The sequence below is a fragment of the Bombina bombina genome, chromosome 2, assembly GCF_027579735.1.
Source record: "Bombina bombina isolate aBomBom1 chromosome 2, aBomBom1.pri, whole genome shotgun sequence".
NCBI lineage: Eukaryota > Metazoa > Chordata > Amphibia > Anura > Bombinatoridae > Bombina > Bombina bombina.
This window is the reverse complement of record NC_069500.1, coordinates 460,057,487-460,072,961: the sequence shown is the minus strand read 5'-3', so window position 1 is coordinate 460,072,961 and position 15,475 is coordinate 460,057,487. Positions and strand designations below refer to the sequence as shown.

Here is a 15,475-nt window from a genome sequence, read left to right as displayed (position 1 = left end):
TTTCTTCAGAGGTTTTTTTCCAGTTCCTGATACTAGGGAATGGAATAGGCCGGGAATTTCTTTTATTCCTTCTTTAAGGTTTTTAATTGTATCCTTTGCCGGCAGTTAGTTTTCAGTTTTGAGGAAGATCCCCCAATTTAATGGGACTATCTCTACTCTTGCTAACATACTACTATTCCTATAGCAGATAGTATTTATTTTTTTCCTTGGGAAACTTGTATCTTATTTAAGGAAAATTATTTATTTTCAGGTACTTTTCTTAGACCTGTAATTTATTTGGCTGATGTTGCAACTGCTTCAGCTTTCTGGTTGGATACTTTAGTGCAACAAGTATCGGATTATGATTTGTTTAGTATTGTTAAGTTTATCAACATGCTAATAATTTCATTTGTGTCGTCCTTTTTTTGATATTTTCGCAAATGAGGTTTAATCTATGTCTTTAGTTATTTTAGCTAGAAGAACTTTATGATTTCAATCTTGGAATGCTAATTTGATTTCTAAATTCCATATTTCTTTTTTTCCAAGGTAATCAATTATTTGGTTCACAATTGGATTCAATTCTTCAACTGTTACTCTGGGCTGCAAGATTGAGTTCTAAGGCTAAATATTAAGCTTTTTTTCTTACTAAGGAACGGAATTCTGAATTCTTCCCCAAGTAACATGTTTATAATTGGAAGTTTTCTTCATTCAATTTAAGCCATTTTAAAAATCAAAGTCAGCTCCCCAAATTTGCATTTAGGTGCCGTTCTTATTCCAGCTTAGCTGGTAAGGGGCAGGTTAAGACTTTTTTAATAAATTTGTTTGGTTCAATTCGGTCCAAACTTCTTAGATTTGGATACAGAATGAGTAAAACCGTCTGTGAGAAGTATTTTTTCTCTCTCTAACATATTCCAGCTATTCCAGTAAGGCTCACACTTTCCTGAAGTGTGTTTCAGTCCTATATGTATTGGGTACTTGTGAAGCGCGGCTGGTCACCCGTTGGGGCTCAAGGCGCTGCTCAGACCTGTAGTTTTCTGGGGTATTTATACCAGTTCCTTTTTAGGAACAGGATTTGGGGGTTTTATTCACAACTATTCATTATTTCAAAGATAGAAAATCTTTTTGAATTGTCATATAAGTATACCATCTTTTAGAATGGAGTTTATATGGTCTGTTCTGCCTTTTTTGGTCAGTAATGGCATTATTTGTTCACAATAGATACAATAGATGCATATCTTCATTTTCTGCTTTCATTCAGATTATTTTCATTTTCTGAGATTCTCTTTTTTTGACAAGCATTACCAATTTGTTGCTTTTCCTTCTGGTCTAGCGACAGCTCTAAGAATCTTTTCAAGGTTCTCAGTGTTTCCTTATTTGGACGGTCTCGTGGTACTGGCTCAGTCTTTTCGTTCTGCGGAATCTCATACGATTCAACTTTTGTTGTTTCTTCAAGACATGGTTAGAGGATCTTTTTATCAAAAGCTCTTTGATTCCTCAGACAAGGGTCACCTTTTTTTAGGTTTCCAGATAGATTGTGTCAATGTCTTTGTCTCTAGCAGACAAGTGACAATTTTATTGGGTTCTGTTTGTCGGAACCTTCAGTCTCTATTATTTCCTTCAGTTGCTATATGCATGGAAGTTTTTGGTATTATGGTTGCAGCATTGGATTCGATTCCCTTTGCTCATTTTCATAAGAAACCTTTCCAGTTTTTTATACTGAATTAATGGTGCAGGGACTCTAGGATATCACTTTTTATATCCTTGAATCCCAATGTTTAACTATCTTTGATTTGGTGGTTAGATCACCATCATATAGTTCTACGGGTCTCTTCGGTTCATTCAACCTGGACCATGATCACTACAGATGCAAGTCTTTTAGGTTGGAAGGCTGTCTGGGGATCTCTGTCAGCACAAGGGGTTTGGAAATCTCAGGAGGCGAGATTACCAATCGATATTTTGGAACTCCGTGCATTTTTCAGAGTTCTTCAGTTTTGGCTTCTTTTTGAAGAAAGAGACGTTTATTGTTTTTCAGACAGACAATGTCACAACTGTGGCGTAGGTCAATCATTAGGGTGGGACTCTCAGTCCTTAGGCTGTGAAAGAAGTATCTTGGATACTTTCTTGGACTAAATCCAGCTCCTGTCTAATTTCTGCGGTCCATTTCCCAGGTATAGACAATTGGGAAACGGATTATCTCTGTCAATCAAGCTTTACATCCGGGAGAATGGTCTTTACCTAGATGTGTTTTTTCAAATTGTTCAGATGTGTGGGCTTCCAGAAACAGATCTGATGGCATCTCATCTAAACAAGGAACTTCCCAGGGGCCTATTCAGGTCCGGGGATCCTCTGGCGGAAGCAGTGTATGCATTGACACTTCCTTGGAGTTATCAATCTGCCTATATTTTTTCGCCTCTGGTTCTTCTTTTTAGAGTGATTTTCAAAATCATCAGGGAGCAATCTTTTGTGTTGCTGGTGGCTCCAGCATGGCCACACAGGGTTTGGTATATGGTTCTTGTTCGAATGTCCAGTTGCCAATCTTGGTCACTTCCATTAAGGCCAGACCTTATATCTTAACATTAATTTTTTCCATCAGGAACTCAAATTACTAATTTGATGGTATGGAGTTTTAACGCTTAGTACTTAGTCATAGAAGTTCTTTGACTCAGTGATTAATACTATGTTGCAGGCTCGTAAATCTGTGTCTAGTAAGATTTATTATCGAGTTAGAAAGATTTACATCTCTTGATGCTCTTTTCATAAATTCTCTTGGCATTCTTTTAGAATTCCTAGGATTTTATAGTTTTCTTCAGGATGGTTTAGATAAGGGTTTTTGTCTGCAAGGTCCTTGCAAGGACAAATCTCTGCTTTTTCTGTGCTGTTTTCATAGAAAAATTTGCTAATCTTTCTGTTATTCATTGTTTTGTTCAGGCTTTGGTTCATCATATCAAGTCTGTCATTTAAGCCAATTTCTCCTCCTTGGAGTCTTAATTTGGTTCTAAGGGCTTTACAGGCTCTTCCGTTTGAGCATATGGTTTCTTTGGACATTTAAATTACTTTCATGGAAAGTATTGTTCCTTTAGACATCTCTTCAGCTAGAACAGTTTTTGAATTATCTGCTCTTTCTTGTGAGTCTTCTTTTTCTGATTTTTCATCAGGATAAGGTGGTTTTGCTATCTTCTTTTCAATTTTTACCTAAAGTTGTGAATTTTAACAACATTAGTAGAGGAATTATTGTCCCTTCCTTGTGTCCTAATACTAAGAATTCTTTGGAGAGATTCTTACATTCTTTGGATGTGGTAAGAGTTTTGAAATTATGTTGAAGCTATTCAGATTTCAGAAAGACTTCTAGACTATTTGTTATCTTTTCTGGTTTTAGGAAAGGTCAGAAGGCTTCTGACATTTCTTTGGCTTCTTGGTTAAAGCTTTTTGATTCATCTTGCTTATTTCGAGTCGGGTTAATCCCGCCTCAGAGGATTACGGCTCATTCTAGGTCAGTTTCTACTTACTGGACTTTTAAGAATGAAGCTTCTTGTGATCAGATTTGCAAAGCAACGACTTGGTCTTCTTTGCATACTTTTACTAAATTCTACCATTTTGATGTTTTCTCTTCTTCAGAAGCAGTTTTTGGTAGAATAGTACTTCGGGCAGCTGTTTCAGTTTGATTCTTCTGCTTATAACTTCAGTTTTTTTCATTATAAAAATTGTAACTTTTGATTTGGGTAGTGGATTAATTTTTCAGCGGAATTGGCTGTCTTTATTTTATCCCTCCCTCTCTAGTGACTCTTGCGTGGAAGTTCCATATCTTGGGTATCTGCTATCCCATACATCACTAGCTCATGGACTTTTGCTAATTACATGAAAGAAAACATAATTTATGCAAGAACTTACCTGATAAATTAATTTCTTTCATATTAGCAAGAGTCCATGAGGCCCACCATTTTTGTGGTGGTTATGATTTTTTGGTATAAAGCACAATTATTCCAATTCCTTATTTTTGATGCTTTCGCTCCTTTCTTATCACCCCACTTCTTGGCTATTCGTTAAACTGAATTGTGGGTGTGGTGAGGGGTGTATTTATAGGCATTTTAAGGTTTGGGAAACTTTGCCCCTCCTGGTAGGAATGTATATCCCATATGTCACTAGCTCATGGACTCCTGCTAATATGAAAGAAATGAATTTATCAGGTAAGTTCTTACATAAATTATGTTTTTTACCCTTCATTTTTAATACCAGATTGTGCCCGATTATTAGCATTGGCCCACAATATTGATCAACGCACTTCACTTGTAATGTGGTCTTATGTGTTTAACCCAGTATAACTTTATGTTTTTAAAGTCCTGCTTGGGAGCCATAAGCACTGCAGCTCTTAAGATGACCTCAGCTGGTGATTTTCAGGGTCATGTGACTGCCGTTTCCATTTGGCTCACTGGCTGTTTCCTGCTCTGCACTAACATTTTTGGCTTCTCCCAGGTGTGACTTCATTTATGTTTTTAATCTCTTTGCAGGAGTTAAACCCATAGAATTCCATGACAAGTAGAGCAAAAGTTACATAGGGAAGATCATTTTTGCATTTCAATACCCCTTTCATTTTTACTTTCAGATCCCTTTAAGACTGATGTCATAGCATTTGTGAACATTTTTATTTTCATATGCGTTAGTTATAAGAAACTGAATGGCAATAACAATGAGAAAGTATTACTATTTTTAATATGCATACATTTGTTGTATGTGTGATATAAGAGCTTCATGGGATACATGTAATGTTATGGCTGCCTTCCCATATTTTCTACTTAGTTATAACACCTATAACAATGCACTAGGTATTAGTTACATTTAAGTTTCTTTCACATTTCTTAACTTATATAGCCATACGCATTGCTTTTATATGTGACAGCAAGCCGTATCAGAGAGCCTCAGTAACTACTTGCAAAAATATTGGGGTTAAGGTTTAGGTTATTTTCCATGAACCACTATACATAAAAAATTAAAGGGATATTAAACCCAAAAATTTTCTTTCATGATTCAGATAGAGAATACAAATTTAAACAAGATTCCAATTTACTTCTATTATCTAATTTGCTTTATTCTTTACATATTCTTTGTTTAAGAAATAGCAATGCACACGGGTGAGCCAATCACACGAGGCATCTATGTGCAGCCAGCAATCAACAGCTACTAAGCCTATCTAGATATGCTTTTCAGCAAAGAATATCAAGAGAATTAAACAAATTAGATAATAGAAGTAAATTAGAAAGTTGTTTAAAATTGCATTTTCTTTCCAAATCATAAAAGAAAAAAATTGGGTTTCATGTCCCTTTAAATAATTATACCTTCTGTGCTTGTTGACAGACAGTACTAAAACACACAGCTTCTTAAACGGAAACCACACATTCCTTTTATCTTTTAATACAAAAAAAAAAAAAAAATACCACAGATCACTAACACTATTTAAAAGGAATAAGACCAAAGCCAGTATTAATGCTGATAGATACTCCCCCCCCCAATAATAATAACAATAATTTATAAAGAAACTAGAGGCTTTCATATATGGGTTGGGATCGCAAGTAGAGACTCACGACGGACGCAGCGCATACCACGATATAGTGAGAGCCAAGATCCAGATCGCACTACCATACTGCGGAGAGATACCAAGTCAGCAATATCGGAGACCAGGAGACTCCAAGGTTGAAAGTACCATACACAAGCCTGGCATGAAATAAAAGAAACAAAGGATAAGAACATCTTCCAACACAGGAAAGACTGCCAAGACATACCGGAGAGACACCAACCAGACACTCAGACATTACCTCATATGATTGAGGTACCCTCTGGTAAGGGCACACTACTGGTCTCCTAGTACCAGCGTTACTGTTACCATTAAGTCTTGTTGATAAATATACATCTTGAACGTATAATATTCATCTTACTTGTTCATAGTCATCACCTGAACTTTTTTTGTAAGACTAAGGACATTTGTCTACTTCAATCAAGAGACATTCCATTTCATTCCATTTCTTTTTGATAGAACCGTTTATATATTTACACATTCTGAGTATTTGTAGCGCTGAATATCTTTCGACATTTCTCTTGTACATAATATATATATATATATATATATATATATATATATGTATATATGTGGGTTTTTGACTTCACTCTATTTTCTCTTTCACTTATACTACACCAGATGGTCCCTCTGGCTCTGAGTGCTCCTCCCCCTCTTTTTGTTCTAGATATATATATATATATATACACAGTATATATATTTGTAAGTAAAGAAGGCACTCTCCGTTTCACAATATACCATTTAATATGTACGGTAAACGTTTTCGGGGTCTCCCCCATCCTCAGACCACTTACAGCCAAATAAACAAACACCTTACTTATAACACCTTACCTCCACCGTGGCAAACTAGCGTCAGGTCCCCCAGCGTCCGTGAAGCGCAACTACGCATGCGCGACCGGAGTTATGGAGAGCCGACTAGGACACATCTAGAAAGTGCAAAGCAAAAACCAAATACTATGTTAAAAACAGATAGGCGATGCATAGTACATTGTTAGTGCACATTTCAATAACCTGGGCCTGATACTACAACACGTGCTTGTGGGTGCTAACATAGCATGTTATAAACATTCAGGCCTAGATTTGGAGTTCGGCGGTAAAAGGGCTGTTAACGCTCCGCGGGCTTTTTTCTGGCCGCACCATAAAATTAACTCTGGTATCGAGAGTTCAAACAAATGCTGCGTTAGGCTCCAAAAAAGGAGCGTAGAGCATTTTTACCGCAAATGCAACTCTCGATACCAGAGTTGCTTACGGACGAGGCCGGCCTCCAAAACGTGCTCGTGCACGATTCTCCCATAGGAAACAATGGGACTGTTTGAGCTGAAAAAAAACCTAACACCTGCAAAAAAGCAGCGTTCAGCTCCTAACGCAGCCCCATTGTTTCCTATGGGGGAACACTTCCTACGTCTGCACCTAACACTCTAACATGTACCCCGAGTCTAAACACCCCTACCCTTACACTTATTAACCCCTAATCTGCCGCCCCCGCTATCGCTGACCCCTGCATATTTTTTTTAACCCCTAATCTGCCGCTCCGTAAACCGCCGCCACCTACGTTATCCCTATGTACCCCTAATCTGCTGCCCTAACATCGCGGACCCCTATATTATATTTATTAACCCCTAATCTGCCCCCCTCAACGTCGCCGACACCTGCCTACACTTATTAACCCCTAATCTGCCGAGCGGACCTGAGCGCTACTATAATAAAGTTATGAACCCCTAACCCGCCTCACTAACCCTATCATAAATAGTATTAACCCCTAATCTGCCCTCCCTAACATCGCCGACACCTAACTTCAATTATTAACCCCTAATCTGCCGACCGGAGCTCACCGCTATTCTAATAAATGTATTAACCCCTAAAGCTAAGTCTAACCCTAACACTAACACCCCCCTAAGTTAAATATAATTTTTATCTAACGAAATAAATTAACTCTTATTAAATAAATTATTCCTATTTAAAGCTAAATACTTACCTGTAAAATAAATCCTAATATAGCTACAATATAAATTATAATTATATTATAGCTATTTTAGGATTTATATTTATTTTACAGGCAACTTGGTAATTATTTTAACCAGGTACAATAGCTATTAAATAGTTAAGAACTATTTAATAGTTACCTAGTTAAAATAATAACAAATTTACCTGTAAAATAAATCCTAACCTAAGATATAATTAAACCTAACACTAGACTATCAATAAAATAATTAAATAAACTACCTACAATTACCTACAATTAACCTAACACTACACTATCAATAAATTAATTAAACACAATTCCTACAAATAAATACAATTAAATAAACTAGCTAAAGTACAAAAAATAAAAAAGAACTAAGTTACAGAAAATAAAAAAATATTTACAAACATAATAAAAATATTACAACAATTTTAAACTAATTACACCTACTCTAAGCCCCCTAATAAAATAACAAAGCCCCCCAAAATAAAAAATTCCCTACCCTATTCTAAATTAAAAAAGTTACAAGCTCTTTTACCTTACCAGCCCTGAACAGGGCCCTTTGCGGGGCATGCCCCAAGAATTTCAGCTCTTTTGCCTGTAAAAGAATAAATACAATACCCCCCCCCCAACATTACAACCCACCACCCACATACCCCTAATCTAACCCGAACCCCCCTTAAATAAACCTAACACTAAGCCCCTGAAGATCTTCCTACCTTGTCTTCACCATACCAGGTTCACCGATCCGTCCTGAAGAGCTCCTCCGATGTCCTGATCCAAGCCCAAGCGGGGGCTGAAGAGGTCCATAATCCGGTCAAAGTCTTCATCCAAGCGGGGCAGAAGAGGATCTTCCATCCGATTGAAGTCATCATCCAGGCGGCATCTTCTATGGTCTTCCATCCGGAGCGAAGCGGCAGGATCCTGAAGACCTCCAGCGCGGAACATCCATCCGGACCGACGACTGAACGACGAATGACTGTTCCTTTAAGGGACGTCATCCAAGATGGCGTCCCTCGAATTCCGATTGGCTGATAGGATTCTATCAGCCAATCGGAATTAAGGTAGGAATTTTCTGATTGGCTGATGGAATCAGCCAATCAGAATCTAGTTCAATCCGATTGGCCGATCCAATCAGCCAATCAGATTGAGCTCGCATTCTATTGGCTGATCGGAACAGCCAATAGAATGCGAGCTCAATCTGATTGGCTGATTGGATCAGCCAATCGGATTGAACTTGATTCTGATTGGCTGATTCCATCAGCCAATCAGAAAATTCCTACCTTAATTCCGATTGGCTGATAGAATCCTATCAGCCAATCGGAATTCGAGGGACGCCATCTTGGATGACGTCCCTTAAAGGAACAGTCATTCGTCGTTCAGTCGTCGGTCCGGATGGATGTTCCGCGCTGGAGGTCTTCAGGATCCTGCCGCTTCGCTCCGGATGGAAGACCATAGAAGATGCCGCCTGGATGATGACTTCAATCGGATGGAAGATCCTCTTCTGCCCCGCTTGGATGAAGACTTTGACCGGATCATGGACCTCTTCAGCCCCCGCTTGGGCTTGGATCAGGACATCGGAGGAGCTCTTCAGGATGGATCGGTGAACCTGGTATGGTGAAGACAAGGTAGGAAGATCTTCAGGGGCTTAGTGTTAGGTTTATTTAAGGGGGGTTTGGGTTAGATTAGGGGTATGTGGGTGGTGGGTTGTAATGTTGGGGGGGGGGGGTATTGTATTTATTCTTTTACAGGCAAAAGAGCTGAAATTCTTGGGGCATGCCCCGCAAAGGGCCCTGTTCAGGGCTGGTAAGGTAAAAGAGCTTGTAACTTTTTTAATTTAGAATAGGGTAGGGAATTTTTTATTTTGGGGGGCTTTGTTATTTTATTAGGGGGCTTAGAGTAGGTGTAATTAGTTTAAAATTGTTGTAATATTTTTATTATGTTTGTAAATATTTTTTTATTTTCTGTAACTTAGTTCTTTTTTATTTTTTGTACTTTAGCTAGTTTATTTAATTGTATTTATTTGTAGGAATTGTGTTTAATTAATTTATTGATAGTGTAGTGTTAGGTTAATTGTAGGTAATTGTAGGTAGTTTATTTAATTATTTTATTGATAGTCTAGTGTTAGGTTTAATTATATCTTAGGTTAGGATTTATTTTACAGGTAAATTTGTTATTATTTTAACTAGGTAACTATTAAATAGTTCTTAACTATTTAATAGCTATTGCACCTGGTTAAAATAATTACAAAGTTGCCTGTAAAATAAATATTAATCCTAAAATAGCTATAATATAATTATAATTTATATTGTAGCTATATTAGGATTTATTTTACAGGTAAGTATTTAGCTTTAAATAGGAATAATTTATTTAATAAGAGTTAATTTATTTCGTTAGATAAAAATTATATTTAACTTAGGGGGGTGTTAGTGTTAGGGTTAGACTTAGCTTTAGGGGTTAATACATTTATTAGAATAGCGGTGAGCTCCGGTCGGCAGATTAGGGGTTAATAATTGAAGTTAGGTGTCGGCGATGTTAGGGAGGGCAGATTAGGGGTTAATACTATTTATGATAGGGTTAGTGAGGCGGATTAGGGGTTAATACATTTATTATAGTAGCGCTCAGGTCCGCTCGGCAGATTAGGGGTTAATAAGTGTAGGCAGGTGTCGGCGACGTTGAGGGGGGCAGATTAGGGGTTAATAAATATAATATAGGGGTCGGCGATGTTAGGGGCAGCAGATTAGGGGTACATAGGGATAACGTAGGTGGCGGCGATTTGCGGTCAGAAGATTAGGGGTTAATTATTTTAAGTAGCTGGCGGCGACGTTGTGGGGGGCAAGTTAGGGGTTAAGAAATATAATATAGGGGTCGGCGGGGTTAGGGGCAGCAGATTAGGGGTACATAAGTATAACGTAGGTGGCGGTCGGCAGATTAGGGGTTAAAAATTTAAATCGAGTGGCGGCGATGTGGGGGGACCTCGGTTTAGGGGTACATAGGTAGTTTATGGGTGTTAGTGTACTTTAGGGTACAGTAGTTAAGAGCTTTATAAACCGGCGTTAGCCAGAAAGCTCTTAACTCCTGCTATTTTCAGGCGGCTGGAATCTTGTCGTTAGAGCTCTAACGCTCACTTCAGAAACGACTCTAAATACCAGCGTTAGAAAGATCCCATTGAAAAGATAGGCTACGCAAATGGCGTAGGGGGATCTGCGGTATGGAAAAGTCGCGGCTGAAAAGTGAGCGTTAGACCCTTTAATCACTGACTCCAAATACCAGCGGGCGGCCAAAACCAGCGTTAGGAGCCTCTAACGCTGGTTTTGACGGCTACCGCCGAACTCCAAATCTAGGCCTCAGTTTGCTACCAATACAGATCGATCCCACAAACAAGTGGCATTATCATGATACAATCAGTAAGCCCACAATAAGGATTTTTTTTGCAAATAATCCCTGTTAAATAGAAACAAAGTGTTAATCCATATTAACTGTTAACCGTCCACTGGCTTGCTATACATATTAACATACATCCTTACAGCTTATTATAGTGGGATACAATCCCTATTCTAGCATTCACTAGTCACCGTTTGTCAAATCATTTGCCCACCCCTACCACGGGTATGTTGTGACAGTTAAAGAGACACAGCAACAAGTAAATACACTATATACACTGTTAGTTGTCCACTGACTTACTACATGCAATAACATATAGCCTTACAACTTATTGTAGATGGATATAATCCCAATTCTAGAATTAGATAGTCACTGTCTACCAAATCGTTTGCCCACCACTTATTTGGTTACACATAATGTGACAGTTAAAGGGACAGAGCAACAAATAAATACCCCATGCCCTATATATATATATATATATATATATATATATATATATATATATACTTCCAAATGAAGTGCACTCAGGAACTTTTGGGTGAGGAAATTCCAAAATTTAATTAACGTTTCCGAGATATACAAATCCCCTTCATCAGAACAACTCAATCATGTGAAATACAAAATATTTATAATACAATCAATTAAGTGATGTACAAACCCCATGCAGCTCCAGTGGCGCCAAACAAACAGTGTTTGGAACACAAGCCTGCATTCCAGCATATCGCCAAACCGGAAGGGACAGTCTGCAACGTCCGCAGACTGCAAAAACTGTTGCAAAACTGTTGCAAAGTGCAAACATTACATGTAATTTTCATCTCTCAGTGAGTTTGTATTCCTATAACTCTTTTTTTTCATAATACTTTAATTAAGCTTTTCAAATATAAACAATATTACAAAATCTGAAATATTTCGATATACAGAAAGTAATAAACATATTTGTTTCAATATATAAGTCTTACAAAACTTAGAAATGTCTGTATATACAGATTAACAGACAGTCAAGTAGATTACGAGTTGTGCGTTTGTCTTTTAACGCTGAAAAAACGGTAATTTCAGCGTTAAAACAGCAACGCTGTGTACATTTAGACTATCATTTTAAGCCAATTGAGATTTTCGTCCTGGTCACATTTCAAGGGATTTCTAAAAACTTTAAACTTATAAACACTATTATATTAATTGGTCGTAATCTTATTCTTAAAACATGGAAATCGTGGGCAACACCTAAGATTTCTCACTTTAAAAATGCTCTGTTTACACAATATACGGTAGAACAATTAAACTTAGCATATCCTTATGAGGAGCATCCACCCCGTTTTTACAGTAAATGGGAAGTCTTTATTTTGTCTTTACCAAAATTACTTTAAAAAAAAATGATTAAACCTTAAAGGGACCGTCAAGTATAAATTAAACTTTCATTATTCAGATAGGACTTTTAATTTTAATTGACTTTCCAATTTACTTTTATCATCAAATTTGCTTTTTTCTCTTGGTATTCTTAGTTTAAACTAAACATAGGTAGGCTCATATGCTAATTTCTAAGCCTTTGAGGGCTGCCTCTTATCACATGCTTTTTAAATCTCAGGCACATAAAGTTATTTAAGATCTAGCACAATACAATGCTAAATTTAAGACAATAGATAGTAAACAGTCACAGTCATGTGATCAGGGGGCTGGAAGAAGGTTCCTAGATATAAGGTAATCACAAAGGTAAAAAGTACATTTATATAACTGTGTTGGTTATGCAAAACTGGGGAATGAGTAATAAAGGGATTATCTATCTTTTAAAACAATATCAATTCTATGGTTGACTGTCCCTTTAACTCAACTCTGTATTTGTACAAACAAATATATATGCTGGTCACTTCCCCCAATTTTGGTTAGAAGAGAGTGAGGTTGACCTTTGAAAAAGTTTTTGTTCCCCCCCTTTTTTTTTCTTTTCTCTTTGTTGTAACTTATGTTGTTAATGTTCTCCCCTGTTATGTTTATATACAAAAACGTGTGGCGTATCTCAAATGTGGTACTGGAATATACATGTCAGGTCAATTGCACATATTAGGTCAACATTATGCGGGTTGACTTTACATTGTAAAATTGTGCTGTTGTAGAATATCTGTTCCCTTGCCCTGTGTGGCAAAAAACTTGTATATGATTTTGGCATTTATTGTTGGTTATAAATAAAAGTTAAAAAAAACCCCAAAAAAACAGCAACGCAGTCATTACAAGTCTTGTCGGTATAGGTGTACCACAAGCCTTTTAGCCTGTAACGCAACGTCAGTCCTGCACTCGTAAAAATTATTTTTTTTCCTGGTACTTCCATAGTGCAGCCATTACGAGTTTTGCGGTGAGGCTAAAAAGCTTGCGTTACACCGTATAACGACACGATCCATTTCGCAATCTGAGAGTAGTTGTTATGGGTTTTACGCTACAAAACTGTTACATAAAACTCATAACTGAAGTGTTAAAAAGTACACTAACACCCATAAACTACCTATTAACCCCTAAACTGAGGCTCTCCTGCATCACAAATACTATATTAAACTTATTACCCCTAGTATGCCGCTCCAGACATCACCGCCACTAATAAAATTTATTAACCCCTATTCCACCGCTCCCCGACATCGTCACCACTATAATAAAGTTATTAACCCCTAAACCGCTGCCCTGCCGCATCGCAAACAATATTTAATTATTATTAACCCCTAATCTGCCGTCCGCCCACATCGCCCCCACTATACTAAAGTTATTAACCCCTATTCTGCCGCTCCCCGACACCGCCGTCACTGTAATAAACTTATTAACCCCTAAACCGCAAGCCCCCCACAATGACATATACTAAATTAAACTATTTACCCCTAAACCGAAAGCCCCTTAGATCGCAATAAACTAGTTTAAACTAGTAACCCCTAAACCTAATGCCCCCCTAACTTTATAATAAAAATATAATTTCCCTATCTTAAATAAATTAAAATTTACCTGTCAAATTAAAAAAAACTAACTAACAATTAAACTAATATAACTATTAAACTAAAATTAAACTAACTACCAATCAAAGACAACTAAAATACACCTTAAAAAATCCTATCACTACTATAAATATTACAAAGTATCTAATTACAGAAAATAAAAAATACTAAATTACAAAAAATAACAAACACTAAATTATGAAAAATAAAAAAGAAATTATCAAAAATAAAAAAGAATTTCACCTAATCTAATAGCCCTATAAAAATAAAAAAGCCCACCCAAAAAAAAAAACCCATAGCCTACAATAAACTACCAATAGCCCTTAAAAGGGACTTTCGTAGGGCATTGTTCTAAGTTAGACATAAAAAAAATACAAAGACCCCCCAACAGTAAAACCCACCACCCAACCAACCCCCCCTAAATAAAACAAACTCTAACAAAAACTTAAGCTACCCATTGCCCTGAAAGGGGCATTTGTTTGGGCATTGCCTTTAAAAGGGCATTTAGCTCTTTTGCATTGCCCTGAAAAGGGCATTTTGCTCTTTTAAGAAAAGCCCAAACTCAAACTAAAAGAAAAACCCACCCAAAAAAGTTTAAAAAATCCTAACACTAACCTCCGAAGATCCACTTACAGTTGCTGAAGTCCCGTTTGAAGGATCTTCATCCTATTGGCTCCATCTTCATCCAGGTGGCTCTATCTTCATCCAGGCGGCATCTTCTATCTTCATCCTGGTGGCGTCTTCTATCTTCTTCCCGGCGGCGCGGAGCAGGTCCATCAAATTGCATGCACCTAAATAAAAAAAGCTGCTAGATCTATGTCCATGTTGAGTCCGAGGGGAACTAAGGTACCCATTTTGTGGATCCAAAATGTTTTCCTTTGTCGCTGATCCAGGGTCCTACTACCCCCCTCTTTTTTGTTTCACTACTTCTAGGATAGTACCCTTCAACCCCTGCGAGTCTTTGTTATTAAAAATGGGTGAAATGAAAAGATACATTATGAGTGGTGAGTCCTGCTTTAATATTATTGATATGTTCCAATAGTCTCACCTTAAAGGGGCGTGTCGTACGTCCTATGTACTGAAAACCGCAATTGCACTGCAGAAGATAAACCGCAAAAGTTGATTTGCAATTGCATAAGGTTTTGAGCTCACAGGTAAACTGGTTACTAGTTGATATGACTTGCTTCGTTGGTTTTTATCATAATGATGTTCACAGGACACACAGTTAGCTCTATTGCACTTAAAATACCCCACAGTTTGTGTTTGTAGCCAATTCCCTTGGTTCTTTGGCCTCTCTCTGAACTGACTAGGTGCCAATATATTTTTAAAATTTCTATTCTAAAATTTTCTATTCTCTCTCTGATGAGAGAGCTTCTTTTAATAACTCGTCTTTCTCTAATATGTGCCAGTGTTTCTTAATCACTGCTTGTATTTCTCTAGCTCCCTTGTTATAAGTAGTTACGAAGTTCACTCCTTCATGTCTCTTTTTCTTTTTATTAGTTTTTACTTCTAGGAGGCTTTCTCTTTTCATTGATTTAGCCTTCAAATAAGCCACATTAATGTTCTCCTCTTTGTAACCATTATTGAGAAATCTCTTCCTAACTTTATTTTATTCTAGTT

General features: G+C 37.2%; 1 protein-coding gene and 1 long non-coding RNA gene across 2 annotated transcripts in view; one reads left to right on the top strand and one right to left on the bottom strand.

Moving 5' to 3' along the window:
• The window catches only part of CRYBB1 (crystallin beta B1), a 32,948-nt gene extending 21,332 nt beyond the window's left edge, over positions 1–11,616 (bottom strand). Inside the window, exons 1-2 of the mRNA XM_053700540.1 lie at positions 11,551–11,616; positions 6,377–6,471 (exon numbers count right to left, since the gene is read on the bottom strand). The gene's annotated coding sequence lies outside the window, so the exon portion shown is untranslated. The remainder of the gene's footprint in view (positions 1–6,376; positions 6,472–11,550) is intronic.
• LOC128647824 (uncharacterized) overlaps positions 1–15,475 on the top strand; it is a 159,933-nt gene that overhangs the window by 28,808 nt on the left and 115,650 nt on the right. The window lies entirely within an intron of this gene.